We start from the raw sequence: 27,422 nt of genomic DNA on the forward strand, positions 1-27,422 counted from the left end.
GCCCAGGGACATACAGGTGAGAAGTAATAAATCAAGGGTCCCCCTCAGTAGAAACTATAGGACCATAGGGTTTACAGTTCAGGGAATCTTAGAAGTCATCTGGTTCGACTCCCTTCATTTTACAGATCTCACAGGTATTAAGTTGCAGAACTGGGACATAAACTGAAGTCCTTTGACTGTAACATCATCCTACTGGAGTGAAGATTCTTTCACCTCAAATCTACTCTTCATAAAGGTGCAAACTTTCCTTATGCACAGACGCACCATTATTCAAAACCCAATTGTCTACCAGGGTGGCCTGGTGGAAACATTATTGGAATTGGAGTCAGAGAACCTGGGTTTGAATATAGCTCTATTATTTGCAATTAGGTCATCTTGAGCAAGTCATTTATCTCTCTGGGCCTCAGTTTCCTCATCCATAAAATAAAGATATTGTTCATTTAGACTAACCATTGGTTCTCAAATTATGGTCTGAGGACCCATGGGGGTCCTGAAGACCTTTGCAGGGGATCCTTTCAGTAAAAAATAATTTCATAATAACACTAAGACAACAAAACTATTTTTGTAATAACATTAAGACACTATTTGCTTATTAAAATATTCCTCTTTTTTTCCAACAACATATCTGTGTGAGGCTGCAAGTTCTCCATAAATTTCAACCAAAACACCATATTGAAACGGATTGAATGTAGAAGCAGATATGAGAAGCCAATTGTCTTCTATTGTTAGACAATGAAAGGATTTGCAAAAATATGTAAAACAATGCCAACCCTAGCTAATTTTGTTTTATTTTGGAAAAGTTATTTTTTTCATAAAATGTTATTTATATTATTAACATGTAACGAGTTTGTTTTTTATTATCTTAATAATGTTTAAAATTTTATCAGTTTTACTTTTTAATACTATTATCTATGTTAACAGACATAACTCCCATAAACAAAAACTCTTTGGGGTCCTCTATAATTTTTAAGAGTATAAAGGGGTCCTGAGGCCAAAAAGTTTGAGAATCACTGACCTAGACAATCTCTAAAGTCTCTTACAGCTCTAATTACTATAAACCCCATACTCAGTTGGGCACATACATCATTCAACAATATAGCCCCCACTTCCCTTTCCAATCAGACTTATTTCCCACTACTCAGTTTCATAGAGTCTATGTTTATTTTAGCTACATAGATTTTCTAAATGCCTTTTTCTGTCTCTATGAATTTGCCTAAAATATCTGTATTCCAAATTCCTGGAGTTCTATCTCCCCCTGTTGAAATTCTGTCCATTATTCAAAGTCCAGCTCCATTTCCAGTTCCTCTGGGAAGGCTTCTGCAGCCAGCTAACAACAATCAACATCTCTGTGCCCGTCTCATGGCTTTTATCATGTTCTACATCAGATGACAATCATTGGTCGTCTCATCTACCTTACGAGGCTGTTGGCTTTTGGACAGCTGTCAGCTACGTGGCACAGATGCCAGAGTACCAGGAGTCAGAGAGACAAGTTCAAATCTTGCCTCCAATACTAGTGCTGTGTGATGTTTGGCAAATCAACCTTCCTGTACCTCAGTTTCCTCTGTAAAATTGGTTTAAGAATAGTGCTGACCTTACAGAGTTGTTGTGAGGAACACAGGAAACAGCACATATGAAGCACCTGGAAAACCTCAATGTGTGATTTAAATACTAGATATTATTACTCTTATTCATATCTGTATTCCTCTCAGTATCCTGCACATCCCTTGCACGTATAAGGAAATTGACAAAAGACTGCTTAATGTTAGTTTTTAAATGTCTTGTTACTCATGATAGCTTTATACTATCATTATTAGCTAATAGCCTGTCACGTTTAATATAATTACACACTTAGAGTAAGGCTTCTTGTTATTGTTGGCAGCTAGGTATTAAAGCCGATAGAATACTGGGCTTGGAATCAGAACGACTCATCCTTTTGAGTTCAAATCTGGCCTAAGACACTTACTAGCTGTGTGACCTTGGGCAAGTCACTTAACCTGTTTGCCTCAGTTTCCTCATTTGTCAAATGAGATGGAGAAGGAAATGGAAAACCACTCTAGTATCTTTGCCAAGAAAACCTCAAATGGGGTCACAGAAAGTCAGACATGACTGAAAAACAACTTTAAAAAATTCTCACATTTCAAATAATCTTAATGGTTTCACACATCTGATTAGATCATCATGGTTTTTTACCTCCTAAAAGACTTGACAAAGAGCTCATATCGGAAGTGCTAACTCTGCCATTTTCTTCTTGGCTTATACTCATATTATAATCCTTCAATCCTTGGTTAATTTGCAGTCACATGTTTAAGACATGTGAGGGTTTAGTTAAAACCAGATAATATAATCCCTACTTAATCAGACACAAGAAGAGCAAATAATAAATGATAGGGACATCATTAACCCTTTCACATTTTTCCTCTCAGGATTCCCTGCATCCTGTATGTGCCATATGACCAACCATCTGTCACACAGACCACAGGAAGTACCAGGGCTGATGTATATATTAAATATTGGTAAAGTTTAATTTCTTTCTTATGTTTTAGATAAAAATAGATACATGTAGAAACTACACTATTTTCTTCCTTCAGCTCAATGGATATCTTGTGGTCCTCTCCCACCTCTTCCCCCTCCCCAAACACACACTTTGGAGACCACTGTTCTAGAGAAACAAAACAATAGTTTAAGATATGAATACCCCTTGCTAGGCAGACCTGGTGGGTCAACTTTTCAATTAGAATGGAAACCTTACTTTCATGTAAAAATGGAATGAAACAGTGGAAGGAACATTGGATTTAGAGTCCAATCAACAGAGTCTGAACCCCTAGTTCTGCTATTTACTATGTGACTTTGGACAGTTAACTTAATTTCTCAGTTGCCCATCTGTAAAATAAGCAGTTGGATTAGACAGCTGTCATTTTTTTTTTTAGGTAGCATGGCACAGAAGATATTGTCCTGGACTTGGAATCAGGAAGACCTGGGTACAAAGCCCACCTCTGATGCTTACTATCTGTGTGAACCTCGACAAATTTTATTATTATTATTATTATTATTATTGTTGTTGTTGTTGTTGTTGTTGTTGTTGTAAAATTAGGGGGTTATACTGGGAGGCCTCTAAGATCACTTTCAACTCTTAAATCTATAACCCTATGGTCATAATAGCAGTTGATGTGATTTCAAAGTATGCCTCAGCAGTGAGTTTGAAAGACAAATAAGGTCAGGAGTGCTTTTAAGTCAATATTTAACCCATGCAGGTTATTTATATCTCACAGCATATATTCCATATATGTACTTAAAGACTATTCAGGTATTTTTATAGCCATTCTTAGCAGACACACCATAAGCAACCTATAAATGTCATTCCTACAAATTCTTTAGAGGTTTGGAAAACAGTCGACAGTAAGCCCCAAAAGAAAAATCAATAGCCCTCACAGAGTATGCAAAAAGGGACCACAGAAGGTGTCTAAGATCAAAGGGAAATTTGGAAAGGGGAGTGAGCAGACTTTCTAAGATATTTACAGAGGCAGAAATGATGACAAGGGAGCAGCAAACAACCTGTTGATAAATTGAAAGGCTACACTGGGGAAGAAAGTATAGGCACTTTTTACATGAAAGGGAAAAAAATAAGAATCCTATTAACAGAGTAGGAAAACAATTATCCAAACCAGCAGCTGTAGGCAGAACAAGAGTATTCTTTCTAGCCAAAAGGCAAGCATAGTCTGAAAATGTTAACAGCTGGATTAAGCATATGACCTCCAGTACTACCTGTAGGGCTGGTGCCACTCTACTGAGATAGATGAAAATGTTCACCTAACACTCCCCAGCAATTCCTTCCTTCATAAGCCCACATCCAATCTCATTGTACCATTGTCACATTCCCTAGAGCTGTACATCAATAGGAGGTGAGACTTACAGAGATACATTACCCCAAACCAATGGTACCCCTAACTGAAGCTGCCATTTTTTTTTAACAAATAACAACAGATCTGTATAATATACCCTTGAGATGAGTAAATACCAAAACCTCTCTGAAGGTAAACATCTACATTAGTTTGATCAAAAAAAAAAAAGCTTGGATATACATTTGTGTTGTAACAGGTGATGACAAACCTGTTGGTGGGGAGGAGCCCTTCTGCTTCATTATAAGGGACATTATTAGAGGGCAAAGAATGGCACTTGGAGTGCCCACGGATATGCCAATCACCAGGGCTCCACACCCTGCCAACATCATAGCTGCTTTTAACTCCCTGAACATGTATACATGTACATGAAGCCACACCAGCTATCTGAGGATTCCTGTTTTCCTTTATGGAGTGTTTCTACCAAGGAGCCAATAGCTGGTGAATCTCACTTAAGACAAACCTTTAGTATGTGTTCCTATGTAGGCATCACCTTAGCATCAGCACTACTGAAAAAAGGCAGACCAAAACATACCCATTCCACTTCACTAGTGTGGAAGTGGGGATATCAAGTGTCTAGATGTACTGATGATTCCTGAACGATGATGGAAATCCACATATACTGCTATTTCTACAAGATACACATTTCTACAACATACATAATAGATTAAAGGATTTTCAAGATGCCCTGGCAATAAATGCAGTAGGAACAAGTAGGACATTTTGGAGTCTTTTGAAAGCACAAGAGTTCTAGAGACCAGAGAGAATGTGCCAGGTTTGAGTTGAACCTGTTTCAGCTATCACCTACACAAACTTGCACCAAGTAAAGTATTTATGTGCTGGCTATAAAATAAAAATATTTCTGTGCTAAATTCAAATTTCCCCCTAGAATTTTACAAATTCGGGAACACTGAGAATTACAGTATTTAGATCTGAAGAGCACCTTGCTCTCCATCAGTTCCAAAAGAAGGAAGATGGCATGTACCTGAATGGGGGACAGACATGGAATTACTCAGCTGTCTCTATTTTCATATAATTGAATGTGATCCTGTGTGACTGTCTTATCCTGTACAGTAACAAGCCTTACCAGGCTTTCATTGAGTCACTTTGCAACTATAGCAAAGGCATCTGGGCAACACAGTTTCTGGAAGAAGCATTTTACAAGGATATACCAGGATATCCCTGAAGAAACAGACTCAGAGCATTGTTCTTAACCCTTTTCTGTCATGGATCCCTTAGGCAGTCTAGATGCCTTCTCAGAATAAATTTTTAAAATAACTGAAGGGGGGGTGTCGGAGCCAAGATGGTGGAGTAAAAGCAGGGACTCACTTGAGCTCTCCCCCAAAACCCTCTAAATACTTGTAAAAAAAATGACTCTAGGGGCAGCGGATAGAGCACTGGCCCTGGATTCAGGAGGACCTGCATTCAAATCCAGCCTCAGACATAAAACACTTACTAGCTGTGTGACCCTGGGCAAGTCACTTAACCCTACTGCCTAACCAAAAAAAAAAGACTCTAAACAAATTAAAGAGCAGTAGAACTCACAAAAAGACAGAGTGAAACAAATTTCCAGCCCAAGACAACCTGGATGGTCAACATCTTTTGACCTGGGCTTGGAGAGGAGCGCAGTTCAGAGTGGGCTGTACAAGCAAACATGGGGCCTCAGCAGGCCTCAGGGGACTGACTCTTCTAGCAACTGTAGTGGTTTCTAGACTTCTCAACTCACAAATGCCAAAGATAACTTAGAAGGTCAATGGGAAAGATTTTTTGGACTTGAGGAGTACAGTTGGGCACTAGCCCTGGGGCAGTGACCCCAGCTGTGGTTGCTTCCAGAGCTTTCAGCCCACAGACAGTGGGGGGATCGAGCAGCTGATAAGAGGGAGATTAGAGGGATCTCTTTGCTGGCTCTGAGGCAAGATTCTCTTGCTTTGCCTGGGCTTGGATCTGGGTCCAGTTCTGGGTGGTGATCCTGGGGCAAGGAGGAGAGCTGGCATTGTGGAACTTAGGGCAGCAGTGAAGAGAGAACCCTCCTCTCATTTCCAGGGCAGAAAAAAGTGCTTGTGGTCACTCACAAGACCAGAGCACAGGCCAGGAGAGGAGTAAACACTTCTCCTTAGATCATACTACCTTGGAAGAATTGAAAACTTACAGGTCCCTAGAAGTATCTCTGAAAACTGCTACACAAAACCCCTGTAGTGTGGGACAGTACATTCTCCACACTGGAAGCAAAGCCTACCTTAACAAAGAGTTAAAAAGTCAAGGAACTGGCTGGGAAGATGAACAAACAGGAAAAAAATTCAGACTACAGAATCTTACTTTGGTAACAAGGAAAATCAAAACATACAACCAGAGTGGCAGTTAGGTGGCGCAGTGGATAGAGCACTGGCCCTGGATTCAGGAGGACCTGGGTTCAAATGTGACCTCAGACACAAAACACTCACTAGCTGTGTGACCCTGGGCAAGTCATTTAATCCCATTGCCCAGCCAAAAAAACAACAAAACAAAACAAAAAAAAAGAAAACCATACAACCAGAAGACAACAAAGTCAAAGCTCCTACATCCAGAGCCCCCAGGAAAAATATGAATTGGTCTCAGACCATGGAAGAGCTCAAAAAGGATTTTGAAAATCAAGAAAGAGAAGTAGAGGAAAAATTAGGAAGAGAAATGAGAGTGATACAAGAAAACCATGAAAAACAAGTCAACAGCTTGCTAAAAAGGAGACCCAAAAAATGCTGAAGAAAATAATACCTTAAAAAACAGACTAGACCAAATGGCAAAAGAGGTCCAAAAAGCCAATGAGGAGAATGCCTTAAAAAGCAGAACTGGGCAAATGGAAAAGGAGGTCCAAAAGCTCACTGAGAAAAATAATTCTTTAAAAATTAAAATGGAGCAAATGGAAGCTAATGACTCTATGAGAAATCAAGAAATTATAAAACGAAACCAAAAGAATGAAAAAATATAGAAGACAATGTAAAATATCTCACTGGAAAAACAACTGACCTGGAAAACAGATTCAGGAGAGATAATTTAAAAATTATTGGACTACTTTAAAGTCATGATCAAAAAAAGAGCCTAGCCATTATCTTTCAAGAAATTATCAAGGAAAACTTCCCTGATATTTTCCAACCAGAAGGTAAAATAGAAATTGAAAGAATCCACCGATCACATTCTGAAAGAGATCCCAAAAGGAAAACTCCCAGGAATATTACAGCCAAATTTCACAGTTCCCAGGTCAAGGAGAAAATATTGCAAGCAGCCAGAAAGAAACAATTCAAGTATTGTGGAAACACAATCAGGATATTTTAAGATTTAGCAATTTCTATATTAAAGGATTGGAGGGCTTGGAATATGATATTCCAGAGGTCAAAGGAGCTAGGATTAAAACCAAGAATCACCTACCCAGCAAAATTGAGTGTAATCAATGAGGGGAAAAAATAATATTCAATGATGTAGAGGAATTTAATGCATTCTTAAGAAGCCAGAGCTAAATAGAAAATTTGACTTTCAAATACAAGACTCAAAAGAAGCACAAAAAAGGTAAACAGGAAAAATAATATTTGTAACTCATGAGTTAGGTAGTTGGGGTAGTTAGGGTAGTTGGAGGGAATATATATATATATATATATATATATATATATATATATATATATATTGACAGAGGGCACAGGATGAGTTGAATATGAAAGGATGATATCTAAAAAAAGAAAACTAAGGGGTGAGAGGAATGTACTGGGAAAAAGGAGAAAGGGAGAGGTAGAATGGGGTAAAATATCTGACATAAAAGAAGCCAAAAAAAGCTTTTAAAGTGGAGAGGAAGAGAGGGGAGGTGAGAAGGAATGAGTGAATTGTAGTCTCATTAGATTTGATTTAAGGAGGGAATAACATACACACCCAATTGGGTATGGAAATCTATCTTACCCTACAGGAAAGTAGGAGTGAAGGGGATAAGTGAAGGAAGGGTGATAGAAAGGAGGGCAGATTGGGGGAGAGGGTAATCAGAAGTAAACACTTTTGAGGAAGGACCGGGACAAAAGAGATAATAGAATAAATGGGGACTGGGTTAGAATGGAGGGAGTGGTTAGTCTTTCACAACGTGACTACTATGGAAGTGTTTTGCATGACTACACATGTATAGCCTATATCAAATTGCTTGCCTTCTCAATGAGGGTGAGTGGGGAGGGAGGAGGGGAGAGAATTTGGAGCTCAAAGTTTTAGAAATGAATGTTAGAAATTATTTCTGCATGCAACTGGAAAATAAGATACAAGGGCAAGGGAGTATAGAAATCTATCTTACCCTATAGGAAACTAGAAGGGGAAGGCGATAAAGGGAGGGAGGAATAGAAGGGAGAACAGATTGGGCGAAGGGGGAATCAGAACGCAGGCCATCATGAGGTGGGGGGAGGCAGGGATGGAGAGAAAATTTGGAACTCAAAATCTTGCGGAAGTTAATGTTGAAAACTAAAATAAATAAATGGGGGGAATATTAAAATAAATCTTAAAAAAGAATTAAAATAACTGAAGGAAATGCTAAATTTTTAGTTAGAAGTTAATGAAAATAAAAACATAATTATTTTCCCATCCAAGTTCACAGACTCTACAGAGAAGTAACAAGGGTTTTCTGAACTGGAAACAGTTGACAGCAGGTGTCAGAAAATTAGAGCTTCTGGGCAAGTCTGCACAGTGACCTGGGGTTTTTTTTGTTGTTGTTTTTAAAGCAACTGGTAAATTTGGTGACTACAAAAATCAAGCTGAGGAGGCTCCAGATATGCCTTCTGTCCAATGGTCACGGAACGAACCTGACAGTCTAAGTTTTCATCTTTCCTTTCCTTTAGCTCTTTTTCCAAGAAGCTCCGGTAGCACTAAGGATGGATCACATTAAGGCCCCAAGTGCCCAGGCTCTGCACGGAGATGGAGTGTTCACCACCTCAAGAGAAAGATGTATGGGGGGGGGGGGCGCAGAAGAACCTTTTCCTGAAGTAGCTGCTTTTGATGGGAAGTATGCTTCAACGTGAAACATGATGGCGGCCAGTTCATTTTATGGCTCTGTATGTGGCTGGTGAAAAAGATCCCTCCCACTAAGCCCCTTCAACCTGCTACTAAGCCAGAAACTGTATTAAATAGGTGAACCTGGAACATATCAAGAAGGATCCTGTGTTCCTGGTGGACAAAGAAGAGTACTACCAAGAACACATTAGTTTTGCCTTTGATTTGTCTCCAGACCATAAATGTTTATACCATTATGTGCTTATTAAAACATGGTACCTCAGGGCAAAGAAACACTTTGCCAAAGGCATCATCCACACTTTTTTTGTTTTTTGGTTTTTTTTAGGCAATTGGGATTAAGTGACTTGCCCAGGGTCACACAGCTAGTAAGTGTCAAGTGTTTGGTCTGAGGCTGGATTTGAACTCAGGTCCTCCTGACTTCAGGGCTGGTGCTCTATCCATTGCACCACCTAGCTGCCCCCCATCATCCACACTTTTAAGATGATTGTGCATGCAGTGTTTGGCAATGTCATGGAAATTAACTGGAAGCTCAATGAGTTCTTCTACTACCTGGGATCTTAGATACATTATAGCTTTCCATCACTGTAACCAACCATCCCCATGAGCAAAGCAGCTTCTGGGATATCTGTCCCTATGACTGCCAGCCAATAAAGTAGTTACTCTGTTAACAGCCATTTTTGTACCAAACCTGACTTTTGAGGATATTTGGCTTCACTGAAAATATCAAGTGGGACTTTTTTGACACTTCCAGGAACTCACCAGAATCCCACCTTACTGTTCCTAAATCCCATCACCTTCCTTGAGAAAAGTGCTGAAAAACATGTGTTTCAGCAGAAGAGACATCTCCAAGGAAGGGGGCTGAGTAACCTGGTTTTTTCCTTCATTTTAATTCAAACCACTTAGGGTTATCCTTCAACCATGTTGTAAACATATAACCTGAAGATGTTAGTCAACATAACAGGATGATTGGGATAACTGTAAATAAAGCACTGTACCCTAGAGTTCTTGATGGACCTCAGATCAGCCACCTTAAACCCTCCTTATGTGTGAATCTTTTGCCAAGATTTTCATTAGTATCAGCTATCAACTGAAAATGAATTTGTGGACGTAAATTAAGAGTTTCTTATATAAGCCTCTTTTTTCTTTGTTGAATATTAACATCAACAAACAAAAAAATATTAAAATATTCATTAGTGTTTGTTAATGTTTGTTGAACTTCACAACAGGACAAGGACAAAAACAGGAACTGTGATTTCATTGGTAGAGGGCAGAGGTAAACAAATACTTGGTCCACAATGCTTCCCATTGGGGTCAGAACCAAACTAAAATGTAATTGGAAAATATTTAACAAAATAAATAAAAACACAATGGAACATAAGTAATGTTAATATGTGGTTTTAAAAGTTAAAAGTCAATATGCAACCTGGAGAGATCTTTATGCATGGTTTATTGACCTCCCTGTTTCTATCTGAGTTTGATACTACTGTCATAGGGAATCCAGCTGTGAGGAATTCTCATTTATTGGCACCTTCTGGGTGCCTAGAGAAATGGTGTCAAACTCAAATAGAAATAGATCTGTGCCATACTCGCAACTGACTTAGAAAACCACAAATCAACATTACTTTATTACATTGTATTTTTACTTACCTTGAGAAATAATTCTCAACTACATTTTAATGTAGTTCTGTACACTCCGGAGTTTTGTGGGACCCTTGTAATTCAGCCCCTGGGCTGTGAGCTTGACCCTAGAACATTAAGAGTTTAAATGACCTGCTCAAGATCACACAGCTGGTATGTGTTTAAGAGAAAATTAAACTCATGTCTTCTTGGCCTCTCAACTGGCTTTCTAAGCAATACACAACTCTGCCTCTCAAGTTCACAACCCAAAACAGGAAAATTTAAACAAATTTTTAATGATATTATGTCTCAGCAATTTCTTCTCATTTTGAATTCAATCCCAAACCACACCCTTACTTCCATCTCACCCTTCCTGAACCCATCATACTCCCAAATCAAAATAAACAGAGCCTGATCCTTGTGCGAAGAAATCAAAGAAAATCTTTACAATTTGAGCCAAACTTTTGTCTTGAGTTTTTTCAGAATTTGTACACAACCTCAGGTGTGGTCAGCACCTTCCTTTTCAGGGTTGGTAAGAAAGTCACTTGGTAGTAAAGATTCTCTATTCTGGTCACTCTGAGGGGATGTGATTTTCAGATGACCTAGGAGGGGTAGTCATTTTCAATGAGGACTCCACTAGGCTCCACAGGGAGAGAAGGACAGGGGCAAAGAGAAGACGAGGGGAGTGGGAGGGATAAAGGGAGATACAGAAAGAGTTAGAGGGAGGGGAGGAAAGGGAAAGGCAGAGAGAATTTATTATGAGCTCACCATGTGGTCAACTACATGTTAAGTGGTGTTAGGGATGCAAATACAAACACAGTACAAATCCACAAATACAAGACAGTACCTGCTCTAAAGGAGTTTATATTCCATTTCTTTAAAAAAGCAATCTAGCTTTCCCTCTCCTGCTGCTCGAGGAGCCGGCCGCCACCATGAACGACACTGTAAACATCAGAAGCAGGAAGTTCATGACAAAAAGACTTCTTCAGCATAAACAGATGGTTATAGATGTCCTTCATCCTGCAAAGGCCACAGTGCCCAAGAATGAAATTCGAGAAAAACTGGCCAAGACATACAAAACAACTCCGGACATCATTTTTGTCTTTGGATCCAGAACCCATTTTGGCAGTGGCAAAACAACAGGCTTTGGCATGGTTTATGATTCCCTTGACTATGCAAAGAAAAATGAACCAAACTACAGACTTGCAAGGCATGGCCTGTACGAGAAGAAAAGGACATCAAGAAAACAGTGAAAGGAACACAAGAACAGAATGAAGAAAGTCAGGGGTACTGCAAGAGCAAATGTCGGTACTGGCAAAAAGACGGAATAAAAGGCACCTATGGATGACGTTTAACCAGGAAGGTAATTTTTCATGAGACCATAAACAAACTATGTAAAAACTTTTTTAAAAAAAGCAATCTATACATAAAAGGGTTCTGGAAAGTGAGGGGAAACCCATTAACAAGGTGTGGAAATGGATAGAAAGTGCATTGGAGGACTGGTTGTGGGCAAGAAAAGCACCCCTATTACATCTGGGGGAACCAAAAGTGGAGCCCAAGGCTGCAGTGAGGACAGACAGGTAGTATATGGCTCCTTAACTACGTATAGTGTATACATCTCAACTTTAGGGCAAATGGAAGAGACCTTAATTTCTTTCCTACCTCCAGCTAAATCAGGTGCCACCATTCCCCACTCCTACATGCTATCACAACAAAACCACCCCAGGTTAGCCCTATGATAGCTGACCTGATATAAGCTCTAATAACACCTGGTCTGCTCCCAGCTCACCAGGATGTGAACATAACCTTCCATCAGTGGATTAGAGAGCAATCAGCAGATATCTGCTTATTAGACTCAAACTAGCATTATTTGATCTACTAAAGTTACAGGGTAAAGTAATTTAGCCCCTCTGCCAGACAGAAACTAGTGCCTTTATTCTTCCACTGGCCCTCCAAATGAAATGGTAATGCTTTTTCAAAAAATTATTTAAAGAAATAATGACCTCAGCAGAGGCCGACTACTGCTTCTGCTGGGCCCAACTGTTTGGGAAAAAAAAAAAAAGAAAAGTTAGTCGAATTGTTCTTCTACCAATGCTGGGTCACTTTTTTTGAAGACAAAGAGAAATGGTCAGTTGTCTGGGAAGTCATTGTCAAGGACTAGGCATAGCTATAATGACCCCAAAAAGTGACCCAAGGCCTATCAAAACCTCTCAGCCAAGCCTGATTCCCTATGCCCCAGTCCATCCCAGTCACTTTTCTTTCCCCTCTGAGTCAGCAGCTGTCCTGCTGAGCTTCTTGTTTTAAAAAGACACCCTTAAGCTTGAACCAGAATTCATAAACGTGTCAGTCTCACATTCCTGGTCTAATCTCCCAACTGGCTAATCAACTGCATTGATTGTTACCATCTCCCCACCCTGCTCCCTACTTATTAGCCTGCAGAAACAGTACTTCTTTCCTTCTGTGGCACGTTTTTCGCTGTTTCTCTGATGAAGTAGTTAGGATTTTGCTTTCCCAAACTCGTTAACAGATAGATTCAGCACCACAGGGAGGACAATGAGGAGCAATGGAGTCAGCCTACAACTAAGGGATAATTTTCTTAGGTTCCCAGCACCTTTGCTACCTGCAAACTCATCGAACCAAAATCTGCCTGAGATATGTACCTAGGAGACACAGAACAACAAGGCCCACATTGTGTCTTTATTAGACGATGACTTCAGAACACCACTATATTTTCACGACAAACTGCAAGAAAAACCCTCCAGGATTTGTCATGTCTTTCTCTGCCCTATTGAGAAGGGAAGGAGAAGGCAGGGAAGGACCTACTCCTCAGTTCTCTGACAGCTCTCTTGTCCCCTTTAGCTGCTCTCTGATGGGCATGAGCAGGACCACAAACACTCTCCTGGGAAGAACAGGCAACCCTAACCCTAACCCTAACCCTAATTGCGCTTTTTATTCTGTTCATGTAGGCCCAATCAATTATCAATAAGCAACATGGTGTGATGTGGGATCAAGGACTGACTCCTGGTTCTGTCACTAGCTATGTGACCTTAGATGGGTTATTCCACTTCTCTAGTCAACCATTTCTTGGGTGTTTGTATAAAATAGTACTTGGGTACGTGTATAAGGTATCTACTATTTCCCATTTGAAAACAGGTGCAAGGACAGCAGCAAGCAACTTGCAAAAGAAGAAACACAAAATGTTAATAATAATGGAGGGGAGGGGAGGGAGAAGAGAGATTAGATTTGAATTCTAATCATCAGGGAAAATAGGCAAATTAAAACAAATTCAGAATACAGCCCAAGTTGGGGGAAAAGGTTAAAAGAAATAAAATTCAACACTAGTAAAGAATTCAGGGTAAAGAACATTCTATTATATTGTTGGCAGGACTTTAAATTGGTACATGTTCCTGGGAGAATAATATGGCAAACACACAATAAGAGTTACAAAATACATCCCACTCTTTGACTCAGCAATATTATTAGGACTATATATAACCTAAAGTTGGGTTTTTTTAACTTTTTTTTTTGCATAATGCACTCCTTTTGGCAGTCTGGTAAAGCTGATGGACTTATTCTCAGAAGAAAAGTTTGAAATGTATAAAATAAAATAAAATACACAGGCTAACAAAAATCCAATTTTACTGAAATAATATTTTAAATCTTTTAAAAATTAATTTTAAATATTTTTTTAAAAAACAAATTCATGGATCTCAGATTAAGAACCTAAGTCCCAAAGGATGACATTTAAAAAGAAGAAAAAAAAAACCTGACTGTAAGGGGATCTAATTCACTTGCTGAGTGCACACGGAGAAGTAACTGTGTCTGGAATTTTAATCATATTTTCCTTTGGAACATGTGGACATGCCTACTGACATCTAGTTGAGAAGACTTAGGTACCATCTTCTTTGGTATCATAGAACAGAGAAGATTCACTGGTTGGTCCCCAAGTAGATGAGACTTAAGGAGATAAATCAGACTTCTGAGGTGCCAACGCACATGTCCACACCCTCCCAAAGAAAATGTAACAAAGGGTGACTCATCAGGATTCCTCTGATCAACACGTACAAAAATATTCATGGCAGCTTTATTCATAATAGCAAACAACTCCCTATCAATAAAGATCAGGGAGTGGTTGGATAACGCAATGGTGTCTCAATATAATAGAATACTATTGTGTAAGGGAAAAAAACGGCAAATGTGGAAAATGCAAACACATATACTAAGTGAAGCAAAGGGAAGGTAACAGGATTAGAATAACATCCACCTTGACAATGACTATATAAAAGTTTTATCATCAAAAACAGGTCACGTCAGACTAACCTCATTTTCTTTTTGACATGATTTCTCAGCTAGTAAATTAGGAGAATGTCACTGATAGAATTTACCTAGATTTTAGCTAAGTTGTTTTTTTTTAAATAAGGTGTCTCATATGTGGAGATGTGAATGAAAGGGTAATACATTTAGTCAGATTTAGAAATGGCTAGACAGCTGGATTCAAAAAAGTAGTCACTAACAGTGCAATGTCAGTGCAGCAGGAGATCTCTAGCAGAGCACTCCAGAGACCTAAGGGTGGCCCTCTGCATTATTCATTATTTTTTTGTCAAATGACTCAAGTTAGATATGCCATGCTCACCAAATTTTCAGACACAAAGCTCAGAAGAATGGCTAACACACTGGATCACAGAGTCAAAATCCAAAAAGATCCTGAAGGACAAAAACATTGGGCTAAATATAGTATGACAAAATTCAGTAAGGATAAATGTAAAGTCTTACACTTGGCTAAAAAAAAAATCAACTTCAGCAGTACAAGATGAGAAGGTATGGGTCGCTAGCAGTTCTGAAAAAGAGCTGGAGGTTTTAGTGGACTGCAAGCTCAATGTGAATCAGGAGTATTACATGGCAGCCAAAAAAAAAAAGATAATATCATCTATTTTCTACTGTTTGTTGATTTAATGAAGCCTTCATTCAAGCAATCTCCGACATTAACACATTTGTTAGGATAGACAAGATGCAATAGTGTTAACTCTGTTCAATAATAAGCTAAGAATCAGTGTCAAGGGTGATATTAGAGAGATATGCTCACCCAATGTTTTCACCATTGTCATAGAAACGTCCTATGCAAGACCAAACAGAACAGGGGATGCTTCTCTTTCCTTGGCAAGGTTTTCTTGATACTCCCATTTATGGATGACATTCTGCTGCTTGAACTAAACTACGCAATTCTAAAGGACCTTCTTAATGAGATCTGTGGATATTCCAAAGAGATTGGCCTAGTCATCCACAACAGAAAAGCAACATGAACTAGTCATGCATATTGCTTACACTAAAAAATGTGGTTGGGGGGCAGCTAGGTGGCACAGTAGGATAGAGCACGGGCCCTGGATTCAGGAGGACCTGAGTTCGAATCCGGTCTCAGTCACATAAGCCTTCCTAGCTGTGTGACCTTGGGCAAGTCACTTAACCCCACTGCCTAGCCAACAAATAAAAAAAAAATAAATGAATAAAATGTGGTTGGATAGGCAAACCATTGATTTAATCTATCATTTACATATATCTTGGCTTGTTCAAATCAGACCTCACAAGCTTACTTGCTGTGTGACTCTGGGCAAGTCACTTAACCTGTTTGTTTCCTCATCTGTAAAATGAGCTGAAGAAGGAAATGGCAAACCAGTCTAGTATCTTTGCCAAGAAAATCCCAAACAGGGTTATGAAGAATCGGACATGACTGAAAAAATGACTAAACAACAAATAAATGTATACTTGTAAAATAATATATTCATTATAAAATAAGTATACATTATAGGTATAACACATACATCTCTATAACACATATAATATATAATACATATACTATATTTATAATATGTACATATAATATGTGTGTATATATGTATACATAATCAGAAGAAGGCCTCCAGTGTGTTAGGTGGATTATTTAGAGAGGATTTAAGGAAAGAAGGCATATATGGATAGCAATCTGAAACAGTGGAGTGAGTAGTCCTTTGGTATATTACTTGCCCACACAAAACTAAAAGAGGGTAATAAAATTAGACAGGGCGAGAACTTGGATTCCTTGATAGACAACTATGATCTATGGTCTTCAAAACTCTCCTCCAATGTTTTGAAAAATTAGGAAAGAGAAGCAGGAGGGAGACTCAAGTTGAGATGCTATCCCTATCCCCTGACAAAAAAATGTGTCTGTTGTAATTTCTCACAGACACAGACACCAAATGAATAGAGAGAACTACCAGATAAACATGGGAGTGCCAAGAAATCAGTTGTCAACTGGTATAAACTAAACAAAGACTCATGTAGGCCTGGGGAGCTCCCATCCCCCTCTCAGCATGAAGTGCAAAGGTCTCCACACTCACTGGTAGAAGGGATCAGAAGCAGAAAGCAGCCATTTCAAACTAACCCACTGCTACCCTTACCATGGCACAGACTCTAGAGACAGCAGCAGTGTGTCAAAGAGTAGCTAAGCTTGATGACAGCCCATGCAATACTGAAAAGATAGGCATCTGCCGGCTAGAGTCCCTTGGACAGCTCAGGCTGTTTGATCACCAGTGAACTAGGCCAGAAGTCACCATGAGCAAGGAGCTGGAGGGATCAAGAGGCGGCCAGCAGTCCAGTTGGACCTGTGTCATCTCGCCAAAGGAATACATGACTAAGACCATTTAAGGAAAAGCCAGTTACAAGAAGGATATGGATAACCTAGGCTTAGATTCCAATTTATAGCCTACAGTATAGATTACAAAGCTTTATAGATTAACTATATCTAAATCTGCCTGATTTCATATTCAGTTCAAAAGGGAAAACCAGTGGAATTAAAAACGGAGAGAACAGTGGTACAGGGGAGAAAGTATGTTGTAATCCGAGCCCTGGCACTTAACTGCGACCCTATGAATCACCTCTCTGAACTAAACTATCTTATCTATAAAACGAGGGGATGGATAACCTGTGAAGCGGCAGGGTCTATTGGACAGCCTGCTGGATTCAGTCGGGTTCAAATCCTGCCTCTGACATTAGATGAGTGACCAGGAACAAATTACTTAAACTCCCTAAGCCTCAGTTTCCTCATCTGTAAAATAGGGTTAATAATGCCTCTACCACTTACCTCACAGGGTTGTTGTGAGGTTTTCATTTCATTGTATACAGACTCAAATGGTGGTGGGTTCTCTCCCTCATTAGGATATATAAGTTCTTTGAAGGCAGGGAGAGTTTCACTTTCCTATTTGTATCTCTAAAGATTAATACAAGGTCTTACACTTAGCAAGGGCTTAATAAATGCTCATAGGTTGACTGATTGATCATTAAAGCTCTTAAAAACTTCAGAGTAAGGGGCAGCTAGATGGTGCAGTGGATAGAGCATCGGCCCTGGAGTCAGGAGGACCTGAGTTCAAATTTGGCCTCAGACATGTAACACTTTTACTAGCTGTGTGACCCTGGGCAAGTCACTTAACCCCACTGCCTAGCCAACAACAACAACAAAAAATCTTCAGAGTAGCTGCCATTTAGTAGCACTTGTAGTGGCAGTGGTCATATTGATATTATTCTGGCTTTAAAAATTCTTTGATTTTGAATGCTCCCACATGAATATGAAAAGGTACCGAGATCAACTGCACTCACAGTTATGCAGCCACCCAGAGAGCACACTGGAACACTAGCAAGAACCTGTGTCTGCTAAGAATAGCCTTTTAAAAAAGAGCTTTGTTGGGGCAGCTAGGTGGCGCAGTGAATAGAGCACCAATCCTGGAGTCAGGAGGACCTGAGTTCGAGTCCCCACTTCACACATTTACTAGCTGTGTGACCCTGGGTAAGTCTTACTGAACCCCATCGCCTAGTCCCCCTCAAAAACATTAGCTTTATTGATTACATTTCATAAATAATCCTTTTCCCCTTCTCCTTCAGAGAGTCAGCTCATATAACAAAAAATTTAAAAGGGGGTAGGGAGAGAAGGGGCTGAGGGATAGGGAGAGTTCAACAAAACTAGCCAAAATATTGAAAAAGTCTGACATTTTATCCAAACTTGGTCATGGCAACTTTTCGGCATTCAATTTCAAACGACGTTGCTGCTCTTTCCATTTCCGTCTCTGTAATCGTTTTATGTACCGTCTTCCTAGCTCTGCACTTTTCCCTTTATAACAGGTCATGTAAGTCCTCCCCCTGCTTCTCTGTCTTCATCACAGTTATCATGTACCTCACAACAGTAATACTTCATGATACTCACGCACCCTGATTTGTTCAGTCATTACCCAGCCAATGGACAACTACGTTGTTCCCAGGTTTGTTGTTTTGTTTTTGGTTTTTTCCTACTACAAGAAGTGCTACTAAAACATTTTGGTCTACATGGGAGTCTCTCTGCTTGTCATTGATCTTGTTGGGGCATACCTCATAGTGGAATCTGAGTCAAAGGGAATAGATACTTAGTTACTTCACATTTTCGTCATTTTTATTTTGGTTTCTGTTATGTAATTTTTCACTTGTGTCCAACTCTTTGTGACTCCATTTAGGATTTTCTTGGCAAAGACACTAGGATGGTTTTCCATGTCCTTCTCTAGCTCATTTGACAGACAAGGAAACCGAGGCAACCAGGGCTAAGCGACTTGCCCAGGGTCACAGCTAGTAAGTACCTGAGGCCAGATTTGAACTCAAGAAGATGAGTCTTCCTGATCCCAGGCCTGGCATTCTATCCACTGTGCCACCTAGTTGCCCGAGTCACTCTCTCTACACAACTCCAGAACGCCTCCTAAAGCAGTTGGATGAACTCATGATTCCACCAACAATGCATTAGTGTGTCTGACTTTCTACAACCCCTGTAGCATTTGACCATTCCCATCTTTTGTCATCTCTGTCAGTTTGTGAGATATGATGCAACCTTAAGGTGGTCTTAATTTGCATCTCTCTTATTATTAGTGATTTGGAGCATTCTGTAATTATAAATAATTGACATTTCTTTTGAGAACGGTTTGCTCCTCTCCTCTGAACCCTTAACTACTGAGGAATGGTTTTTGCTCTTATATATTTCTATTAGTTGCCTGTATATCTTGTGCATTAGACTATTACCATGGATATTTGATATAATGATGGTTTCCCAGTCCACGCTTCTTTTCATATCGTATTCACATTGTGTTCATGTAGAAGCTTTCTAATTTCATATCATCAAAATGATCTATTTCATCTTTTGTAATTACCTCTATCCCAGCTAGGTAGTTGAGCAGAGTAGTACTCTTAGAGTTAAGAAGACTTGAGTTCAAATTCTGCTTCAGACACTAAGTTATTTAGAGGTTATTTAATCTCTTTCAGCCTCAGTTTTCTCATCTGTAAAGGAAGGGGATTTGACTCATTAGCTTCTAAAGTCCCTTCCATCTCTAATCATTCAACTACATCAACAACACTGCCCATCTCTAAATCTACGATTATATGATCTTTGGTTAAGAATTCAACCCCTAGGTGATACAGTGGATATAGCTCCAGTCTTGGAGTCAGGAGGATCTGAGTTCAAATCCAACCTCAGACAACTGACACTGTGTGACCCCGGGCAAGTCACTTAATCGTGATTGCCTCACCAAAAAACCCCCGCAAAAACTAAACTACACTATTCATATATATATATATATATATATATATATAAGTATATATATATATATATATATGTATATATATATATATATATGTATATGTATATCACACATATAGATATATGTCACTTAATCCCAATTGCCTCACCAAAAAAAAAACCCCAAAACTAAACTCTTTGTGCATATATCTTTTATATATATATATGAAAGAATTCAACCCCTAGCCATAGTTGTCAAAGGTACCAGACTAGCTTCTTTATTTTTAATATATTTTTATTTATTTCATTGTTTTCCAATTACATGTATAAAAATTTTAACTTTTTTTAAATTTTGAGTTCCAAATTCTCTCCCTCCCTCCTACCCCCTTCTCCACCCCTTGAGAAGGCAAAACAATATGATACTGATTGTGTGAAGTCATGTAAAACATGTTCTCACATTAGCCATACTGCAAAAGAAAATACACACAAAAAAAAACCCCAAGAAAAATAAAGTAAAAAAATGCAGGCTTCAATGTGTACTCAGAGTTTATCAGCACTGGATTAGTTTCTTACAGGTTATAAATGAACCAGTGGCAGAAAGGTCTGGGACAGAAAGTTCCAGTTGAGAAATACTTATCTTTGTTGATTTCCTATAACCCAGGCCATTTTATATCTTAGTTTTCTTACCCAAGAAGACTACAACTTGCAGAGACAAAGGAAGACCTAGGAGATGTTGGGAAATTTTTGGGTCAAGGTTATGGTGACGACAGGGAAGTACTAACTAGATCTGGGTTTTTTGAGTTCAAAATGCTACCTCCTGCTAAATATAAGAAAAGGACTATCTATTGAGAAAGTAGGGAACAGGCCCTATGTTGCAAGCCTTGATTATGAGATAGAATGTGACCAACATTCAGTGGTGTAACTCTCTGATGAACCACTAAGAATTGGCACATATCCCTGCTTTTACTCCTTCCCTACCACCACTGTGTGCGTGTGCATGTGTGTGCGTGTGTGTGTGTATAAAAGTATGGCAATAACCGCAAAAAATCAAAACCTAGAACATTTACCTGTATTCCTAAAAAGAAGACAGAGGACTCTTTTTAAGGAAGGCTCTGACAGACAATGGTGTTATCCTTATTTAAAAAAAAATCTAACAAAATCTTTGAATGGTGTAATGTGGTTGCTTAAAAAAAAAAGTTGATGCAGTCTCAGGCTCTGCATTAGAAGATGTATTAGTGTCCAAATGCTGGGAAATGAAAGACCTCTCAATCTCTATGATGGTCAGAGCCCATCTATTTTAAGATGAATTCTGATCAATTAGAGTTCTTCTAGGAGAGAGAATGACCAGGGTGGTGAGCAGTATAGAAAACACATCATAGGGGCAGCTAGGTGGCACAGTGGATAGAGCACCAGCCCTGGAGTCAGGAGGACCTGAGTTCAAATCTGCCCTCATATACTTGACACTTACTAGCTGTGTGACCCTGGGCAAGTCACTTAACTTCAACTGCCTAAGCAAAAAAAAAAAAAAAAAAGGGAAAACACATCACAAGACGAACTTTATGAAGCTGGGTGGCAAAGAGAGTAGAAGTTTTCTGTTTCCTGAAAATGTATGTTCACTGTAAGCCATTCTTCATGCTGTTTCCTCTACCTAAGCTGCTTTTCCTGGCTCTCCTCCCAACAGGGCTCCCCAGTACTGCCTATACTCAGTACCCAGTACTTCAAAACTCACCTCAAATGCTACATCCTCACTGAAGCCTTTGCTGATCCCTCCAACCAGATGGGATCCCTCTGTTCCTCTGAATCATCTTCACACTGCATCAGTCTCCATTATGGCATTAATATACTACATAACACAACAAATATATTATAGTTATTTGTGCACTTGTCTTATTCCTCCTACCAGAATGTCATAACTCTGAGAACAAAGGCTATGTCTACTCATCTTTGTGACCCCTGAAAGGCCTAGGCAGCATCCCACTAAATATTTGTTGAATTGAATTACTCCAGAGAACAGAGATGGGACAAAGAGGTGGAAGATACATGGCAGCAAACTGAGGTCACAGAGGCTAGTACCAGGAGGGACCTTAAAGATCGAGCCAATCCCCTCATTTTACAGATGAGGACACTTAAGACCAGAGAGGCAAAATGGGATAGTGGGAATGAGAATCAAAATGTCTGGGTTTAAATCTTAGCTTTGGGGTAAGTCATTTTATCTCTTAAGATCTAGCATCATAAAATAATATTTCTGGTTTGTTTCTACTGCCACCATTGTTTGAGACAGCATCACAGCTGTAGCTGGCACGTGCAGAATTTAGCTGAGCCATCAAACGTTAACACCAGGGACTAACTGGTTAGTGATCAAAGAATTTCTGGCTCATCTTTATTACTTCTATTTACTTAAAATGAGCGAGTTAAGTAATTAGGTATAGCTCTGGCGTTAATGGTTAGTCTGTAAATTCCAGCTATATCCCTAGTGTTCACTGGCCAGTTTATTTTTTTACCTGATGAAGATCTTCCCCTTCTTCTATCCTTTGATGTGTAAATCTTTACCTTCCCCTCCTACACTCTGCCAAATTTCGTTGTTCCCCATCCTGCCTAGGTAACTAAGACTTATATAAGGTTTCTGGAAACTGATGCTGTTTTTGCATATCATGGTTCTAAACTTTAAGCATATAATAAACCAGTTATTAAATGTTAGTAAGTATGATTGGCAGCAGTACCTATCAACAGATTTCTTGCATAATTTTTATGTCACCAGTTTCCTCATCTATAAAACAAGGGAATTGGAATAGGTGATTTTTTTAAGGTCCTTTTCAACCCTAAAATCCAATGATGATATCAACAAACTAATTAAGGACAGCACAGGAATTAAAGCCCCTGTCCTAATCCAAAGCCCTATCCATTACGTTAGCAGTGAGCTACACCACTGAATCATTCAGGCAGAAGCTGAAAGTCTAAAGGTTGGATATACTACAGAGGTAACTGCTACTTCAGACTAGATAGCTGGTAAAGAGAGTTTCTACCAACTCTAAGATTCTACGGAAACCTGAACTGGAATCTTACACCTGCCACTATTCTATGACTCTATTATAGAATACTGAGTGAGACCCTGGGCAAATCATTTAACTTCCCTAGACTTTATTTTATATAATTACATAACCTCAGAACTGAAAAGGTCTTCAGAGGTCATCTATCTGCTGACCTCTTCCCTACTTTCTACAAAATGCTCAAGTCTACTCATACCTAAAAAACCTATCAATCCCACTATCAATCTCTGTCTCTCCTCCACTTCCTCGCTAAACTCCTTGAGAAAATCATCTACAATCTATGAACCTATCTTCTCTCCTCTTTTCCTCTTTTAAATCCTCTTAGGTCTGTTTTCCAGCCTCAACATTCAACAGAAACTAATCTCTCTAAAAGTTAGCAATGATCTCCTAATTTCTAAATCTAATGGCCTTTTCTCAATCCCCATCCTTCTTGACCTTTCTGAAGCATTTTATACCACTGATCACCTTCTCCTCCTGGATACCCTGTCCTCTCTAGATTTTCATGGCATTTCTCTTTGCTGGACTTCTACTTGTCCCACCATTCCTTCTCTGCCTCCCTTGAGAATTTATCTTCTGTGGCATGCCCACTATTGATAGGTGTCCACAAGGAGTCTGTTATGATTCCTCCTCTTTTCACTCCATGTTACCTCATTTGGTCATCATATCAGATAACATGGGTTCAATTATCATGTCCCCAGAGATTACTCCGAGGCCCATGTCTCCAGCCTTAGCTTTCTGAGCTACAATCCCATATCCCCAACTGCCTTTTAGACATCTCAAACTAGATGTTCCATAGTAATATACATTCATTATATTCAAAACAGAACTCATTTTCTTTTCCCAAAAATCCTCCCTTCTTCTAACCTTCCCTATTACTGTTGAGGTATCACCATCCTCCCAGTCATCAAGATTCCCTGCCTTTATACTGGCAGAATGTCCCCATGCCTAGACTATTAACCTCTCTCAACCCTTGCCTCAATTTCCTTGTTTTTTTTCCAAAACTCAGTTCAAATCATACTTTCTGTAAAAAGCCTTTCCTGTTGAAAACTACAAATAAATAAATAAATAAATAAATAAGACTTTCTCTGTCCCCCTCAGTTGCTAATGCCTTCTACTCTTAGACCTTCCATTTCCTCCTTATATAATTTGTATGGACCTAGTTATTTGTGTCATTTCCTCTATAAGAATGTGAGCGAGCCCCTTGAGAGAAAAGGTTTCTGCCTTTCTTTGTATCTCCAGGGCTAAGCACATTGCTTGGCACATAGTAAGTAAGTACTTGATAACTGCTTGTTGACTACGAAACAGAAGCCAATGATAAAGCACACTGGCTCCTATATCCCCATCATTTCTCAAGAACAGGACCCACAGCAGCCACAGCAAATCCTGTTCCATTTAATGCCCCTCAGTTGCTTACCTATAAATTGAGCTGGAGAAGTAAATGTCAAATCACTCCAGTATCTTTGCCAAAAAAAAAAAAATGGGGTCACAAAAGAGTTGCACAAGGAACAACAAAATGGAAGAGACTTTTCAGAAGTCTCCTGTGCCCCGCCCCCTCCCCGTACACAGATCCTTAGAAGGAGTTAATCAGATTTTCCCTCAAGGCCAAGAGAGATTTCAGCTCCTGTCACTGGCCTGCTGCACCCTGAAATTCCTTTAGCAAAAAATAAGACCTTTCATTCCACAATTAGAAACAAAAAGCTTGGAAAACAAAAGCTACAAGGACAAAATAAGCTCCGAGTAATCTGCACTAAAATAGAATTACTCAGTCAACAAATGAAAAGATAGATATTGCTCCCTTTTCTGCTTCTGATGGGGGGAAGGGAGGAGGCTGTTGGGGAGGAAGATGTAAGAAGAGAAAGGGATCAACAGCACCTGAAGGTGGGTAGGGAGAAGGAGGAGGGAAGTTGACGCTAAGGAAAAGATGCAGAAAGAAGAGAAAGAGTTTGTAAATGTCAAGCTCATTGCCACGGTAAAACTTGGCTGACATCCTTTGTGCTCTTGCATGGATATCCACAAAATATTCACTACAGGATCTATGATTTTGCCATCATAGAAAATCCTAAACGTGGGAAATATACCTCCAATAGAGAGAAGTCAAGTGATTTGCCCAGGGTCAAACAGCTAGTAAGAGTAGCCATGATGCCTCTTTAGCTAACAAAACATTAAAAATAACAGTAGTAATCAAAGTCAGGGAGATGTGTTCAAATCCAGTCTCAGATACTAGCTGGATGACCCCGGGCAAGTCACTTAATCACCATCTGCCTCAGTTTCTTTATCTATAAAATGGGATCATAATAGCACTTTCCCCTCCCCGGTTCCTTATTGTGAGGATCAAATTTGATAATATCTGTAGGGTATTCTGTGAACCTTAAACTGCTATATAAATGCTAGATATTATAATGATGATTGAACATATAACATTTTATAGTTTACAAAACTTTTTTACAGCATCATCATCGCAACGGTTCACATTAGTGGATCCTCTGTGGAAGGCTTCCAGAAAGACAAACAAGAATTACTCAAGATGAGAAGAAAGAAGAAACACTCTGACGAAAGTATCAAAGTAATGGAAGGAAGGAATAAATATTTATTAAATGTCGACTGTATACCAGGCACTGTGCGAAGTGCTTTACAAATATTATCTCATTTGTTGAGCACTGTGGTCCAGTGAAAAGTATACCGGAACCCGAGTCAGGAGAGACGTGGTTTTGAATCACACTTCTGATACGACCTATAGAAACATGAGCAACTTCCAGCCTATCTGAAGCCTCAATACCCTCACTTTCTCTGGGGAGATTGATTCCTGTGATTTGTCATGAAGATCAAGAGATGATGTCTAAAAGTGATGTGTAAGGGAATTAAATGTCACTTATTATTTGGGATAACAACCCAGGCGGCCACTTATTATCTGTGTGATTTTGTGTAACTCATTTCTCTGAGAGTCTTAGTTTTTTTCATTTGTAAAAGAAAAAGAGTTGGACTAGATGGCTGGTGAGCCCCTTTGAGTTTGAAATCCTCTAAACTCTTCTTCAGGGAGGATTTATTAATTTAAGGTATTGCTATATAACGGTTCACAATCTATGAAAGGACGCATATGGCATTTCAGCCAAGTGTGTATGGAGTAGCACAGTGTCCTGGATAAGGAGCTGGCCTCAGAACCAGAGCAAGTATCAAGTTCTTCCTCAGACACGCAGGAGCTGTGAGATATGAGGCACGTCATTTAACTTCTCAGTACCCTAGGCAAAGTGACAAATGAGTTGCCAATGTGCACTGGTGGAAGTGGTTTCCACTGCAACTGCTTCCTATAATGGATGAAATTGCAGGTCCTGACCACACTCCCCCACCCCCAAATAATGAGCTGTTCCTAACCCAGTTTGGAAACTCTTCCTACTTAACAAAGCGACTCAGCATTACTAGACTTCAAACTGCACTTCAGTTAGTGGTCATCATTAAAGCTATCTGATACCAGTTCAAAAGCAGAAAAGTTCAGAAATGGCACCAAGCAGGTAAGCACAACTCAGAAGTGATTGAACATAGAGACCTAGTATTAGATAAACTCAAGGACAGGAATTACCTGAGTAAGGACTCTCTATTCAATGAAACACGCTAGAAAAAATGGGAACAGTGTGTAGCAGAAATTAGTTTTAGATCACCACTTAACAATATATGCAACAATAACCTGCAAATGAATATATGATCTAAATATAAAAGGTCACAGCCTAAAAAAATTAGAGAATGAAAGAAACACTTCTAACAGTTATGGAGAGGGGGGTGTTCTTAGCTAAGCAAGATACAGAGGTAATCACAGAAGATAAAGTAGACAATTTTCATTACACAAAATTGAAAAGCTTATTCACAAACAAATCAACACCGTTTGACTATGAAGAGAAATAGTTGGGGAAAATCTTTGCAGTAAATATCTCTGACAAATGTTCACTAGCCAAGATATACAGGGAACTGGAAAATATAAAGACAAGAGCTACTTGAGACACTCCCTAGTAGACAAGTAGTCAAAGGATATGAATGAGAAGTTTTTGAAAGTTTTAGCAACTAAAAGAAAGAATATTCCAAATCACAAATAAAAAGGAAAAAATCACAAATTAAAATTTAATCGATTTTACCTCACACTCACCAGACTGGTAAGTGTGACAAAAGACAAAAATGGTAAATGTGGAGAGACTATAAGAAGGAGGGTACCCTAATGCATTGTTAATGGAGCTGTGAATTAGTCCATTCACTCAAGAAAATGATTTGTAATTTCCCTTTAAAAGTAACTAAAACATTCATAACCTTTAACCAAAT

At 39.2% G+C, this 27,422-nt stretch overlaps 1 protein-coding gene and 1 pseudogene across 2 annotated transcripts in view; one reads left to right on the forward strand and one right to left on the reverse strand.

Moving 5' to 3' along the window:
- Positions 1–27,422, reverse strand: part of PFKFB3 (6-phosphofructo-2-kinase/fructose-2,6-biphosphatase 3) — a 120,264-nt gene that overhangs the window by 46,078 nt on the left and 46,764 nt on the right. The window contains exon 1 of one of the 2 annotated variants that reach the window (XM_078154941.1): positions 11,365–11,383. The exons of the other annotated variant lie outside the window; for it this stretch is intronic. The gene's annotated coding sequence lies outside the window, so the exon portion shown is untranslated. Of the gene's footprint in view, positions 1–11,364; positions 11,384–27,422 lie in introns of those variants that run through there. 2 annotated transcript variants of the gene reach the window in all.
- On the forward strand, positions 11,443–11,874 carry LOC110193337 (small ribosomal subunit protein eS24 pseudogene; annotated as a pseudogene).

The sequence above is a fragment of the Phascolarctos cinereus genome, unplaced genomic scaffold (genome assembly GCF_003287225.1).
Source record: "Phascolarctos cinereus isolate Bilbo 61053 unplaced genomic scaffold, phaCin_HiC Scaffold_1;HRSCAF=81, whole genome shotgun sequence".
Classification (NCBI taxonomy): Eukaryota; Metazoa; Chordata; class Mammalia; order Diprotodontia; family Phascolarctidae; genus Phascolarctos; species Phascolarctos cinereus.